The sequence below is a fragment of the Larimichthys crocea genome, unplaced genomic scaffold (assembly GCF_000972845.2).
Source record: "Larimichthys crocea isolate SSNF unplaced genomic scaffold, L_crocea_2.0 scaffold533, whole genome shotgun sequence".
NCBI classification, from domain to species: Eukaryota; Metazoa; Chordata; class Actinopteri; family Sciaenidae; genus Larimichthys; species Larimichthys crocea.
This window is the reverse complement of record NW_020856972.1, coordinates 47,523-63,695: the sequence shown is the minus strand read 5'-3', so window position 1 is coordinate 63,695 and position 16,173 is coordinate 47,523. Positions and strand designations below refer to the sequence as shown.

At 39.7% G+C, this 16,173-nt stretch overlaps 1 long non-coding RNA gene across 1 annotated transcript; it reads right to left on the bottom strand.

Moving 5' to 3' along the window:
• Window positions 1–1,360: 1,360 nt before the first annotated feature.
• Window positions 1,361–3,789, bottom strand: LOC109140546 (uncharacterized). Its single transcript, XR_003462049.1, has 5 exons — window positions 3,445–3,789; window positions 2,916–2,995; window positions 2,462–2,563; window positions 2,077–2,240; window positions 1,361–1,399 (listed from the first exon to the last, which is right to left on the bottom strand). It is a non-coding gene; the product is annotated as an uncharacterized LOC109140546 (long non-coding RNA).
• Window positions 3,790–16,173: the final 12,384 nt, after the last annotated feature.

Sequence of the window (16,173 nt, the reverse complement as noted above, 5' to 3'; positions counted from 1 at the left end):
GGATGCATTTAACTATGGCCCCCGGTGTCGCTAACTTCACGTTTCTGACTATGGAGCTGCCAATGACCAGAGTTGGCCTCTCAGCGGGTGTGTCGCTGAGCGGGGAAAATCTGTTTGAAACGTGGAGCGGTTGGTGTACCGTGGGCTTCAGTTTGGGGCTGTGCCTCCTTCGAACAGTCACCCAGCCTCCCGGCTGCTCGGGAACTACCGGGGGACGGCTAACTGAAGCTACCTGTGGCTGTACCGCACAGGCTACAGGGGACTGGCTAACTATCTGAGCTACTGACTGTTCGGTGGTGCGGTACCGTGCCTCTAACTCACTGACCCTCGCCTCCAAAGCTACAAACAAACTACATTTATTACAAGTACCGTTATCACTAAAGGAGGACGAGGAGTAACTGAACATGTGGCACACAGGACAGGAGAGAGCAGGAGAGGAGAGAGCAGGAGAGGAGAGAGACGCCATTGCTATAGCTAGGCTAGTTAGTGTGGCTAACAGAAACTGGAGAAACTATCAGATTGTAGTTACTAGAGTTCAGAGAGCTGTTTGTGCACAGACAGAACAAGTCAAAGAGTAGTGCAGAGATAAGTAGATAGTCACTGATGTGAGAAATATACGGAAATCTATTCAGGTGAGCAGAGCAGAGAGCACCGTGGCAACAACACCGATACCGGAAGTGACACAATACGTTACCGCAAAGCACGAAGGATTCTGGATGTGAGGGTGAAAGTGTGTTAAGCTCTTTGAAATAAACTTTGTAAAACCAGGCTATGCAAATAAAATTGCCTTGCCTAACCTGCTTCATAGTCAACTTCAATTCATAGTCACTCTACAAGTTTTCATTGATTGATTTCATGAATAGTTGCACTTACAATTCCTCAAATCACAGATTGTATATATGTGTGTGATTAGGTCATTTAGAAGATCTAGTTATCATTAAAAGTAATTTCCAAATGCATTAAAAGAAGCAAATAGAGATTTTCCAGCAGTAGCACACTTTTATTTGGACTTTGCTTGACTATACCTGCAAAATACAGTCTGCAAAAACAATAATGGTTGACAGAGCTATTGCGATCCGACATGTCAGGTCTGCCTACACATATCTTCTCACAATATCGATGAGGTTCTTAATTCCATTTTGAAAACGGGTTGGCTCATTGTTTACAGCAGTGTCAAAGAGTTCAGACATGTTGGAGTACTGCTGTGCAAACTCATGTTCAGCTGCTGTCTGGTGGTCAACTGTGGAGAATGGGTTTCTCCCAAACAGTGACACTTGTGTCAGAGAGGACCCCACTTCCTGATGGCATGCATGTGCAGCTCCTGCAGCATCTGGCAAACAATCTGCTGGAATTTTTTTTGGGCATCCACCCAGAGCCAGTTGATTTGGGACACCCTTGCCTAAAATAAACAAATCAAAACACAAATAATCAGAGGCTACAGTATGGGTAATATTATCATCATGCATATCAATCCACCTCAGTGTGTAACCCTTGGAAGTCCTTGAAAAAACATTTATTCATGTGAGATAGATAAATACAACCATTGTCACAAAGAAGTGTGGCAAAACATCAGGAGGGATAAGAGATCACAGGTTGAGAGGCAAGCAACCATCTCAAAGAAACATGAAAGAACTGTATATCATCACCAGGAAATTGTCTGGGACACATTGACAAAGTAATAAACGAAATGTAGGAGCCAGATTGGTCATTTTCTGTGTGTTCATGAGTGTTGTACACATTTGTGCCAGTAGGTGGCAGTACCTAATTAGGCTATTGTTTGAGTCTATATAGGTAGGTGGGTTAATCAGCGCAGGGGCGCACGCTGGGGAATCCATACGGTTTTTGACTATGCCATGGCGTGTAATGCCGCAGGTCAGAAGCGTATTATTGTGGAAAGTGAGTGAAAGTGAGAGGCTGTAAAATAATTGTCTTAGGGTCTGCAGCAGCTATAGTTTATCAACATCAGAATGGAAAACATAGATTATGATTCAAGATCAGAACTTCCAACTACTGCTCAGATACTGGGTATTTGGTTAAACAGGATACATTTGAAATGTTTTAAACTGAAGAGCTTACGTTCACTTGTGTTCTGCCAGGGCCATACGTTGGTCTGGATGAGGGCATCACTGGACATAATTTGCTTTGATGGTTCAGCCAGCTTGTTGTAATCGTCGACAGCAGCCGCCAAGCGTTTTTTCTCATCCAAGATGACCTTGCGAATTCTATGTCGCCTCTTGTTGCTATCCGTAAATAATCATAAAAAAAGGGCACACGTGTCATATAATGTATGTTTAGACTAAAATCAACACTGTTAAATTTGTTTGCAAGAACATGGATCAAATACAGCTTAAAACAAACAAGGATCCAATTTTATTCGGTTTACAAAGCTGCTGTACATGTACCATATACATTTACAAACTGTAAAGGTATCAAACTGTCTATTTCAAGGAAACTGACGTACCAGTTTGCCTGTAAAGATTTTGTTTTCGCACTCTGATGATAACGACAAGCTCCTCTATTCGTGCCTGCAGTGCTCCAAGGCTGCCATCAGTTTGATCCATTTCTATGTGAGAGTAACATTAAGAGTACAGTATGAGTATAGTACATAAAACTTATCACTCACTTACATTCAGCAATCAGTCTTTTCGGCAGAATTTCAAGGGATATAGTAAGTTATATTAAACAGTAAATATTAAACAGTAATCAAATGTTAATGGACCAATTTCACAGAAAAAAAGTAATATATTCAGTAATAAAAATTTAAAATTACCGTAGGTTTAAGAAGCTGGACATGCTGTAGAAATGTGCTAATGGGGGTACCAAAGTCAACTTTTACTCTCTACAATAAATTAGACAAGAGTGTTCCCTCTTGAAGTAGTGTTTAACTACATCACTTTTAAAAATAATAATGTTACCTCCATATCCTGAAGGAGTTTGTTGGCACCCTGAAGCGCTTCCTCCAATTCAAGATCCTCTGAATCACTAATTTTTCAAACTAAAGAGGAAAGAGATTTTGATAGAACTCAGTGACACAAAGAAATACATAAAACACATAAATAAAGCAATCCAAATGATTTTCAGTGTTTGCGCTCCGTTCAACAATGTTAGCAATTAACGTTAGCATTATGGGTTTGTACAGAGCTAGCAGAAGTAGAAAACTGCTTTTTAACATTACACACCATGCGATGCTATTTGCACCAGGGCATACAATATTAGCAACGTGCAACTCCTTTAATGTTTGTAATAGATTAAATCCATCATCGGTGGATTAAAGAGCTAATGCTACAGCAGGCACGTGCAGTCGTAAGCTTACTCTACCGAGCACACTGACGGTAGCCATTTTTAAATGCCTTAAACTGTTACTTTGTGAGACTAGTGAATCAAGGTGATCTCTTTCTAAAACATACACTTTCACTTTCTCAAAGTACTCTTTTTTTTACATACCTGCGTTACAATCTATTTCTTCTTCACAGTCTTCATCTTCATCTTCTGCTCGTGCTCGTGCTCACAGACCTGGGAAGATACCTTTTGCGTATCAGAGGTGAAGGGGCGTGACAAATCATCGGTGGTCGAGCCTTATGGGTAGTGTAGGCCTTTCCGCTATCCAAAACATACGAATAAAAGTTTATTTCTCAGGCCAGAAGGAGAAAAAAAACATACTGGGACGGCTGTGGCTCACAGGCAGAGCGGGTCGTCCACTAATCAGATGATCGACGGTTCGCTCCCCGGTCTGTATGCCGAAGTGTCCTTGGGCAAGATACTGAACCCCAAGTTGCTCCCATCTGTGTATGAATGCTTAAATCCTTAAACTGAGCAGTTGGCACCTTGCACGGTAGCCAATGCCATCAGTGTGTGAATGGGGTGAATGAGATATGTAGTGTAGAGCGCTTTGAGTGGTCGGAAGACTAGAAAGGCGCTATATAAGTACAGTCCATTTACCACAACATGAAGCTATTTTATTGTTGAATTATCAGTGACACTTTGGCGTGTTTGTGCTGAGAAACGTTGATGATATCATTAAAAGAAATCTTTAACATAGTGAGAAAAACATTTCCGGGCAGAGGGTCCTCGGTTGTCCAATCAGATTGTAGCTTGCAGCGTCATGTATCGCTGTGGTCGGGTTATTATTGGAGTGAATGGACGGCTGGAGCTCTGCTCTGAGCGTCTCTTACCAGCGCAAACGGATTATACTGGAGTCAATGGACAACCCAGAGCGTTTCATACAGACGCGGAAGGGTACCTTTTACGTCGGTATCAGACGTCAAGGGGCGTGACAAAGCGTCGGTATTTTATGCCTTGGGAATGAGAACGGGTTGAGTGTGTGGACCCAAGATGGACAGAAAAACACAATATACATACACTCAGTGCAAGAAGTACATTTTCAGTACACACACAGTGAAACTCTTGCCCTCGGGTGTGATCTAGTCTGGCATGAAAATGTCTGTATTCAATGGGAATAATGTACTGTTCTGACAGATGCTGTGTAAACTGACTTGAGTGGGTTAAATTTGTAATGAAATTCAAATAAATTATACACTACCGTTTTGGAAATATTGCTACTGGGTCGAAACCGATGTCTGTCCCCCCCCGGCCAAAAGAGGACGTTTGGTCACCCTTTAATAAAGAAATAACTTCAAATGGAAATGGAAGAACTTTTATTTTGAAGAGTACCGGGCAAAGAAGCATACGAGCCCCGCCCACCACTAAAACGGAATATGGAAGTGGAAATTTTGTTTTTGGTGATTGGAACAGAAAACGAGAAATTGAGCCGAATTTTCGTTTTTTTGTTTTTTGTCAAAAACGAAAAAGCGGCTCGTTTCTGGTTTCAGCTTGTGTCCATTATGTTCAGAAACAGAATAATAAAAAGTACCTTGGTCCACAGCAGATATATTTACATTTGAGTGAACTAAAATATGCTCACAAAACAGGAAGCTGAAAAATACAATTGCAGAAAAAATGTGCAGAAAAAAAATAAATAAAGAGGAAAGCAAAATAATTAGACAGCATTGCTCTATCCTGACCTCTCACTCTTCCTCCCCCTCTCATTCTCACCCTCCCTGTTCCTCTTCCTCTCTCAGCAATGTTGTTGTTAAAAAAAGAAAAGAAAAAAAGATGCTCTTTTATTGCCTACTACCTGATTGAAGTGTTAACAATTACATAACACCTGTTTGGCCAGGTGGCACATATAGTGGCCAATGAGCTCATGTAGTGTCATTTTAAATGCCGTGTTTTGAAATTGCAAACATGTGACTTTATGTCAGATTGTTGTGTCTTATGCAGAGAACCGTGTTCAGTACACTTGAAAAGTGCCACTTCGAATTGCAAAATGTGTGTAAAGCAGAAAATGTGTTTCAAGTTTTGGAGATTTGAGATGAGGTTTTGCTCCCTGTGTGTCACTTTAAATATTTGTGCTATCCATGTCATTTCAGTGTGTTAGCAACTGGACAAAACTGTAAGTTCATTTCCATACATACTAACCAGAACCTTTACCTGATATTATAAATGCAATTATTACAAAAATCTAATTTAACTGTGGTTGCTAGGTGGCACTGTGGTCACATGGAAAAACTAGGTTTTAGACTCCAACACTATTTCAAATAAGAGACATCAGAATCTGACATACTATTATCAAAACATGGACTAAGTAATATTATTTGTATAGATGATCTGAATACTTGAATTTAGTAATACACATGAACCAAAAAGATAAATTCCTCACCTGCCACCCATTTAAGAAAATCAGGGACAGTGTTCAATGTCAGGTTGTGGGGACACTGTCCTTGAGACAAAGAGCAGCTGAATATTTGATCGTTACTATGGTAACAGAGGTCAGAGGATAGGGCTGTCTCAGCTGTAGACACAACAGATAGGTACATAACATAGAAGCGTCTATAGAATCAGATAACACTCTTCACCACTAAGAGTCAACATATTTCCTTGTTTGCAGACTAATGACCATTTGTGGACAGAGCTGAGATATGTTTTGATAAATCTCATTCTCCATGATCAAGCTTTAGCATAAAACAATGATGTTTTTTGTCATAAAGCATTAGATGTAAAATTACTACATGACCCTGAGTGTAGGATGAGTCATCAACAACTTTTTATGACTATATTTATGATTATACCCTGAAGAATACCTGAAAATACCTCAAGATGACTGGGGGTACAGGAGGATACTGGAGGACAGGTGACAGGTGATGAGGAGTAACATGCATCTGCTACATTACTCATGTCATGTTTCATTTTCATTTCAGTGTGTAGCTGAAGCTTGACATGACAAGTTAATTCAATTCAATTTTATTTATATAGTTATCTCATGACACTTTTCATACAGAGCAAGTCTAGATTGTACTCTTAATAATATTATTTATATAGACCAACAATTCCACCATGAGCAAGCACTTGGCGACAGTTGCGCCATCTGACTGTCCACCAATGAGCTTGGGTCTGCCGGAGGTTTCTGCCTATTAAAAGGGAGTTTTTGGTTGCTCATGGTGGAAATGTTGTTCTCTGAAAATTATATTATATAGAATACGGTCTAGACCTGCTCTGTATGGAAAAATCAAATTTAACTGAATTGAATTGGCAGTGTACAGTGATCAGAAATCTGAAATATGTTTTTCTCCAGTTACTGCATTAGCTTTCTGGATTATGGAAACCAGTTTACATGTGGGCTGGTGCATTATCAAAGTGGGCCAACGATGCATCTCTCTCACTCTTGTTCTTGTATAATTGGCTGCTCAAGTGGTCCACAGAGTGTTCTGTGCTTCAGGTGGCTAGTCCAACTATAGTTTCTTGTCCTAATTGACTTTCTCTTCTCAGAAGTTCACTCAATCACAGTTTTGTGTGCATTGGCACATCAATATATGTTCGATTAAGTCCTGGCCTGCTGGTGCTGGATTTGTGTCAAACTATCATTATATATGTTTTCTAACTTTGTTAGTGATTCTCTCCCTCATTTCTCTCACTGCATGAAGACCTGCTTCTATTTTCTCTGTCCAGCAGAGTGTAACCATCATCTCTGCCTTTCACAACAGTAGTTTGTTTTGCTATGTACCAAGCAGGTCCCTCAGATCCTCGACATCTGGACTCCTAGTTGTCCCCAGAACCTCCACAAAGAAGTTTGGTGAGGCCACTTTTAGCTACTGCAGCCCCCATCTCTGGAACAGCCTGCCTATGGATCTGAGGGACTGCACCTCTGTAGACATCTTTAAAAAAGACATACCTTTTTAGCCTGGCTTTTACCTAAGGTGCCTGGCCATTCACTGCTGAATTTTTATGTCCTGATCACTCCCTGTTACTTTTATCTCTGGTGCTTATCTACTGTACAGGTCTTATCTACTTTTACTGCAACTGTTCTTAAATTGTGCTTTTTACCCTATAGGTCTTAATTGTTCTTCTTATTTGTTTCATTGTTATAGTTTTATGCTTTTTACTTTTCTTCTAATCTCTAGTGTTTAATGCTTTTACCTTAAGAACTGTTAGTTTTTGTCAACTTCTGTTTTTACTCTGCTCTGTGAAGCACTTTGGGCTACAATTCTGTATGAAAGGTGCTATATAAATAAATAAAGTTGAAGTTGAAGTTACAGATTCACTCTGCTCCAACTTAGACATGAAACTCAGAGGATTAAGTGTGTACAAAATAGAATGTTAGTTACGAATGAGACTCCAGATTCAATGAGTTTAGGTGCACGTCTATAAGCTGTGGCCCCCTGATTCCTTTAACTAGCTGGTCTCAGTCCAACTTATACACAAGGTGAGACTGAGGTGGGGCCAACATAGGGAAAAAAAAGTCTTCATCAGTGACAGCAAGCAGGAGCTGAACCCTTTAGCGAGAGCCTCAGAGGTGGTATGTTACTCACGTTTCAACTACTCATTTTGGAAAGCCATGGGGAACCTCCACCACTGAACCAACCTGACTCATCTCTCAGTAACTCAGCCAGTCAGGGACAGACTTTCACATTTATACTGCTCTGCTGTTTAGCATCATCTTCAGTGATGTACAGTACTGAAATTTCATTTGGCTCTCACATGTGACACCTGTTTTGTATGGCACTTATCTTTCAAGGTTCTGTCAATGACGTCTCTTTCATAAGACATATGTTATCATTAAGAGATAACTATGAGAATTAAATTTTATGCGTTTTCCATATAAACTTGCACTTTGCACCTATGGAGACATGGAGACAATGAGCCCCACCCATTTTGTTGCTATGGTGATGTTTAGGCGAAGTGTGTTGTGTATGTTAGTACAAAGATCAGAGGTTTATCAGCTGCTTGGCATTCCCTTGGAGAGTTTCCGTAGATGCAGTGTTGTTCCTTCTTGTAGAAATGAATCGGTGTGGTGATGGATATAGAATTTGCTGTGTTTCACAAGTCTACGTATGTTGTAAGGTAGTTAATAGTGAGCAGATTGACTGAAATGTCTGTGAGGTGCACAGTAGAGGATAAAGAGATCAAACTGAAATGAGATTCTGTTCTATTCAATGTGAGCACAAGAAGCTTTGCATCTGGATACCCCATCATCCACATGTAGTTTGTATATCAAATAAACATATATCCTGACATGTAAACTTCATATCCAGATGTTTGTTTGCCAGAAAGCTTTCCTGTTGCTGATCCTCTGGGTTTCACATGGCTGTGAAGCCAGCCATGCACACTGAGGTTCAGCAAAAATAAACAAACACTAAACCTTTGTGTTTTCTGCACTAGTCATTCGACTTAGTTATTTTTAAACTTTCCCAACATCATTTACCTCTAGGAGCATAGCCTTAGGACACCAGAATTGCCAAATTAGTGGTCAGATCTCTACTTAATGCTGCTGCTGCTGCTTCAGTATTAGCAGAAGTGTAACATGCATTCTGTACATTCACCCTGTCAGGTCATGTGAACGCCACATCTACTGTGCGTATAAATATATGAGTTGATGAGCTGAAGAGTTTGTTTTTGGTTGACACCTCATAAACACTCAAATTGAAACTAGCTTGCAGTCCTAAACCACACCCCTCAGAATCTCATAGTGACAATCATTCTGTGAATTGCGCCACATTCAGATTGATTGTCACTATGACAGGGAGTTTGGAGGAGTTTCCTCATCTCTGTATCTTTATGAGAGCAGGGCTTCCACACACAGACACGCAAACCTGACTCATGTTGATGATGATGTGTTTTCACAGTTGAAGTCCAGTCACCTGCTTTACATGCTGCTTACATGCAAGTCAGACAGAAGAGTTTATTTATTCATCAAGTTATTGCACTCATTATAGAATAATGTACAGTATTACATGTTCATCATCTTCAGCTCACAGTACATCCAGCATTAATCTAAAGCACCACTGTACTTCTTTGTACTACTTTGTGTAAACATGAGAAAGGACACAGCTGACTGCTTTTATTATACCTACGTGACTCAATGAAAGTCAAACCTGAACAGAAAAAGAAAGAACATTCTTGAAATTCTTTAAAAGGCTTTTCATACTTCATACACACCCTATATTCAAATACTGGTCCCTACTGAGTTTCCAGTCTGGATGATCCACTGGGAGGTCCCAGGGTCCTAGACACCCTCACGCCCACATAAATATGTCACCCGCACAATGAAGAATATCCTAAATAAATGACATGTAAAATTGATGTTTTTATTCATTTCTAACAGAGGGGGGAGTGTCTACTACTCAGAGGAAAGCAGCGAACAGATGAGACAGAGCTGCACTTCCTGACTCAGTGTAACCATCAAAGATTAGAGACCAATATTTATCAAAATAATAAAAATATTCTTTTATCTAAGTGACACAGAGAGCCTCCAGTCCTACTGGGACCACTATGAGCCTCCCCTGCCTGGCTAATAATATTGTTTATCAATGAATAATTAATTAGTTGTATATTTAGATCTTATATTACTCTCACCTCCCTTCCATAGCCCCTTTGCTCTCTGTGCCCCCCTGTTAATTTTGAGGGATTGTTTGTTGTATTTATAAATAAATCTTTATTGTCATAACAGTTTGGTTTGGTTGAGGTGAGTTTAACAGCTCCTAGTTGTCCATTATACATTGTAACAACGTCCATCGTCTGTAGACGATCTACAGCTTCACAGACTGCACTTCAGGAGCAATAAACTTAATTAAAATCAAATCAAATAATTTTTATTTGTATAACCCAAAGTCACAAAGTACATTTGCCTCGGAGGGCTTTACAATCTGTACAGGGAGTGACACCCTCTGTCCTTAGACCCTTCGTTCCAGTGAGGAAAAACCAGAGGTCGTGAGGTCAGGGTACCTCTCAGATATAGAGACACTTGAACACTTTAATGACACTCACCTTCACACTGTTTCCTAAGTAATTCTGTTGTGAGAGATAAGTATGGGAAATAACATCACATTATGTTCCTCAGTTAAAGTTGTGTTCCATATGAATAGAGTGTTATGTTTTGGGTGAGATCTGATAATTGACAGGATAAATAGGAATTGCATAAGTGCCTGAGATCACAATAAGTAATGCTGATGTAACACATCAACCACCCAGAGACTGTTCTGAAACTGTTCACGCACACATAGGAACAGCAACTATCGGGGTCAGAATAAACCCTAGATTGCTGTGGACGGCGGGCTGTCTACCCCAAAGTGAAACTGTTATTCATGTTTATCTTTACTTGATGTGCAGTACATCTTGTTTAATTGTTTGAGCTTTAACTTTTTGAAAAGGGGGAGATGTTGATGATAAGTATCTACAGGTTGTGGGAGTCGTGGCCACGGTAACCTCATCAATAGACGTTTTTACGGAGCACGTTGTGTGTATGAACCTGTGTTATGCTCGAAACAAAAGGACAGTTAATAAACCAGCTCATTCCCAGCAAGACGACTTGGTTCCTCCTTTGTTTTAAACATCGATACATGACAGGGAGTCCCCCGGCAGTCTAGTCCTATAGCAGCATAACTAAGGGATGACCTGAGCCAGCCCTAACTATAAGCTTTATCAAAAAGGAAAGTCTTAAGTCTACTCTTAAAGGTGTTGACCGTGTCTGCCTCCCGAACCCAGAATGGTAGTTTGTTCCACAGAAATGAATGATATTGTTACGAGCTTTGTTATCTCAGGATAAAAGCATTGTAAGCCATTTACAGCCTCTGTAGATATCTTTGTTTTTTGTCAAATGTTTTCTTGTCTTGGTATTTGTTAATATTAACATGAGCTTTCATTTATTTTTCAATCATATTTTGCACTTGGCTAAGTTACCTGTTGTATGCACCTCATAATTTTCAGCTTTGAGCGAACAGTGACAAAGTGTTTAGTTTAATGTTTCATTGAAATACACTGTATTCAATCTGATCTGTCTTTTCTTGTTTTCTGTCTGTCCCGTCTCCCTCTCCTTTTTTTCTTTTGTTGTTTAGATGCAGAATCTGCATATCACATTTCAAATGCCTGGAACAGAAGGATACAGATCAGTATCAGCCTGTCTGAGAATGTTCCAGTAATCTCTGATGACCCCTGAAACTGTGAGCCCTACCTCGTCCATCCCATTTTAATTTTACTGTCAAATGTTCTTCCTCTTCCACCTCTCAACTCTGACTGAAATGTGTGACACAGTTTTATTAGTTGAGATAAAGCAGTTGATTGAGGTTTTGTGTGTCTAGGTGTGACTGTGGTGGGGAAATGAAAATGATTTTTTATGGCGTTTGTCCCTTGACGCCCTAAACGTGCATCACATTCATGCAGGTACAAGTTCGGGAATACGCAGATAACAATTTACCTACAGTATTATTAAGAGGTCCAAGTGACATACTAAGCAACAACCTGGTCTTTGGAGGTAATTTAAAGAGTCCCTGTCCTCCAAGCATTTTTAACCAGCTCGTACCCAGTAGGAGTCTGAGCCTCTTTGAGAAATCCACACAGGTCATGCATGAGTATCCACCATCAGTGTTTACTGGTGAAGGGTGTGGCAGTGACAGTGTGCTGTCCTGACACTACAGTGTTGTCTGATGTTTTTGGATGCAATGTGAAACAGTTTGACGTTAGATTATTTTTAGAAACATGCAGAGTTGAACAACTTCTAGAAACTTCTAGACTATGCTTTGGGTCCTTTACTGTTTATGACAGATTACAACACCATCTGTGGTTCAGTTTATTGCCCAAGGACATTTGACATGCAAACTGAAGGAGCTCGGGACTGAACCAACGGTCGACCAGCTCTACCTCCTGAACTGTTCTCTTGTGCCTGAATGAAGCCTGTTCCTCATTCTCAGGGCATCAAATACCACCTTTTCGTCTCACCCCCCCTCAGTCTGAATTTTCTTGCACTCTTAAGCACCACAAAATATTTGATCATTATTCATAACCCTTCACATGAAGTCACTTTTACTGCAGACTCCATATACTGTGTATATATGTCATGTCAAAATTTTAGGTTTTTCAATTCAATTAAATTTTATTTGTATAGTCCAAAGTCACAAAGTACATTTGCCTCTGAGGGCTTTACAATCTGTACAGGGAGTGACACCCTCTGTCCTTAGACCCTCGGTTCGAGTGAGGAAAAACTTGCCCACAAAAAACCTTTAACAGGGAAAAAAGGTGGAAGAAACCTCAGGAAGAGCCACAGAGGAGGGATCCCTCTCCCAGGACGGACAGACATGCAATGGATGTCACGTGTACAGAACAAATCAACACAAACATATTGTACAGTTACAATGACTGACAAAATGACACTGAATCACAATAAATGATAAAATGACCACAGTAGCAGATATGGTAGCAATAATGACAGTAATAATATGTGTAGTGGACGTCGTGCAGGAGCACAGCAGCCACGATCCATGAGAACCTGCTGGTCGAGAGAGCACAGAAGGAGTCCCCCGGCAGTCTAATCCTATGGCAGCACAACTAAGGGATGACCAGAGCCAGCCCTAACTAGAAGTAACAAATGTGTTGACTAGTTTTTCTGCATTCGCGTGAGAGACGATGTGTCTGATTTTAGTGATGTTACGTAAGTGGAAGAATGCAGTCCTTGAAATTTGTTTTATGTGGACGTTAAGATTCTTTACAGTGGAGCTGGAGGCCAGGGTGATCACATCTAAAGTAACTAAGTCTCTAGAAAGAGAGTTTCTGAGGTGTTTCGGTCCAATTACAAGAACTTCAGTTTTGTCTGAATTTAACATAAAAAAATTGTAGGTCATCCAACTTTTTATATCCTTAAGGCATGCTTGGAGTTTAGTTAATTGATTGGTTTCATCAGGCTTGATCGATAAATATAATTGGGTGTCGTCAGCGTAACAGTGAAAATTGATAGTGATTCCTAATAATGTTCCCTAAAGGAAGCATATATAAACTGAATAGAAGTGGTCCTATTACAGAACCTTGTGGGACTCCATGACAAACTTTGGTATGCATGGAGGATTCATCATTGACGTGAACAAACTGAGATCGATCTAAGAAATACGACTTAAACCAGCTTAGGGCGGTTCCTTTGATGCCAATTTGATGTTCCAGTCTCTGTAAAAGAATTTGATGGTCAATGGTGTCAAATGCAGCACTAAGATCTAACAGGACAAGTACAGAGATGAGTCCTTTGTCTGATGCCATTAGGAGGTCATTTGTAACTTTGACTAATGCGGTCTCTGTGCTATGATGCACTCTAAATCCTGACTGAAAATCCTCAAATAGACTATTGTTGTGGAGAAAGTCACACAGCTGATTGGCTACAGCTTTCTCAAGTATCTTAGACAGAAAGGGAAGGTTTGATATCGGTCTGTAGTTGGCTAAGACCTCTGGGTCTAGAGTGGGCTTTTTAAGAAGAGGTTTAATTACAGCTACCTTAAAGGACTGTGGTACATATCCTGATAATAAAGACAGATTAATCATATCCAATAACGAATTACTAACTACAGGTAAAACATCCTTGAGCAACCTGGTTGGGATGGAGTCTAAGAGACAGGATGACGGCTTAGCTGCAGAAATGATTAAAGTTATTTGATGAAGGTCGATGGGGGAAAAACAGTCTAAATACATATCAGGTTTTACAGCTGTTTCAAAACTTGCTGTATCAGAATGCAGATCAATGTCTGTTGAGGGCAAGAGGTGATGGATTTTGTCTCTAATAGTTATAATCTTATCATTAAAGAAGCTCATGAAGTCATTGCTACTTAGACCTAAAGGAATAGATGGTTCAGTAGAGCTGTGATTCTCTGTTAGCCTGGCTACAGTGCTGAAGAGAAACCTGGGGTTGTTCTTATTCTCCTCAATTAATGAAGAGTAATAGGCTGCTCTGGCATTACGGAGAGCCTTCCTGTATGTTTTGAGATTATCTTGCCAGACTAGATGAGATTCTTCCAGTTTAGTGGCACGCCATTTCCGTTCAGATTTACTTTTGCTTTAATTTACGAGTCTGCTGGCTATACCATGGTGCTAGCCTCCTTTGTTTAATTGTCTTCTTTTTCAGAGGTGCAATAGAGTCTAGAGTTGTCTGTAATGAGCCTGTAGTACTAGTCCTCTGTTTTTATCGGCTGCTTGAGGGCTAAGACTTGGTTTTATGCTCAAAGCTTGGATTGTGACGGTGAGAGAATGATCAGTCAGTGAGAATGGGCTAAGAAAATTTTTAAATCTCTGACATGATTCCCTGACACTTCTTAAACCACAGAAATTGGCAAGTTCCTTGACAATGATGAAACAAACAGTCCAGTCGGTTACGGTGATGATCAGATTAGAGCAATTGTCTCCATGTCACAGACAAAGTTCAGCAGTGTAAGCGTCACTGCTGATGGAGTGAGGCAGAGGTCAAACTGCACATGGAAAGTTGAGTCAGTGTGGTTGCTATGGAAACGAAGTCTAACGTGTCATGTCTCAATTGCTAAAACACAATTTCTGAACCTTGCTCCATTTTCTGAAAACATTAAACACAAAACCTCAGCTTCAAGCACTATTTACAAAGCAGATTTACCTGTGCTCAAAACCAAACACTGCTCTCAAATCATAAATAAAGTGATCAAAATGATAAACACTATCAAGCAGCCAGTAAACAATACACCAAAAAATAGAAAACACATTGTTCAAAACATATAGTTCTCAGGGAGCAGTAAATTTTTAATCTCGAAACAAATGTCATATCTTCCCATCATTGTCTTTTGATGAATGAAAACATGTTATATCATAGTAGCTCAAAATTGATCTTTGCAATGTTTGCTCTTTGCAATTTTTTTGTTCTTCCTCCTCCTTGTGTTTTTACAGTACTGTACCCTGCATCTGACAAACTCCCTTTGTCTCTGTGATACTGTAATTCTTGTTCTTTGTTGATATGAACCTGCAACCAGTCAAAATCTATTGAGCAGTCAGTACTGTAAACAAATGGAAAGCACAATGTTCAGGGCCAGACAGTTTATTGTTTATTGCAATTCTACAAAAAGATGGGCAGTTCCAAAAAATATTCATGTAGTACAATACATACAGTGATGAACTTTACAAATGTCTATTGAAACAGCTGCATGTAGTGTAGTACAGTAAATCTGCAATTACAAAAATACAGTAGTATACTGAACTTGTTCTCTCTCTGAATGTCCTTACTATGGTGGACACAGAAAATCACGTCAAATTGGGTTGCACTCTAATTTTAATTTATATCATTTATTTATTTTTTTATATTAGAAACTTTATTACAGTTTTTACAATTGCTTAAACACAATTTTGCAAACTAGGCTGGTTTTATCAAAATACTAACACAATTCACCAAACCACACACACAAATTGCAAAACACCTCATATATCCAGATGGCACACACTTCATTCGTATTACAAATTTTTGTCTAACCAACTACACACTGTTGGGCATAATGAAAAGCACTCTCATCTTTAGTATGCTTTTAGAAATATTTGCAGATACACACATGTGCTATTGAAATATTCATTTATCTTTTATTTTTCACCAAACAAGTCAGTGCAACATATGTACAGCAGATATATTTACATTGGAGTGAACTAAAATATGCTCACAAAACAGGAAGCTAAAAAATACAATTGCAGAAAAAATGTGCAGAAAAAAAATAAATAAATAAAGAGGAAAGCAAAATAATTAGACAACACTGCTCTACCCCGACCTCTCACTCTTCCTCCCCCTCTCATTCTCACCCTCCCTGTTCCTCTTCCTCTCTCAGCAATGTCTTCCGCAGGTGCATTACAGTGCAGAATGTGTTT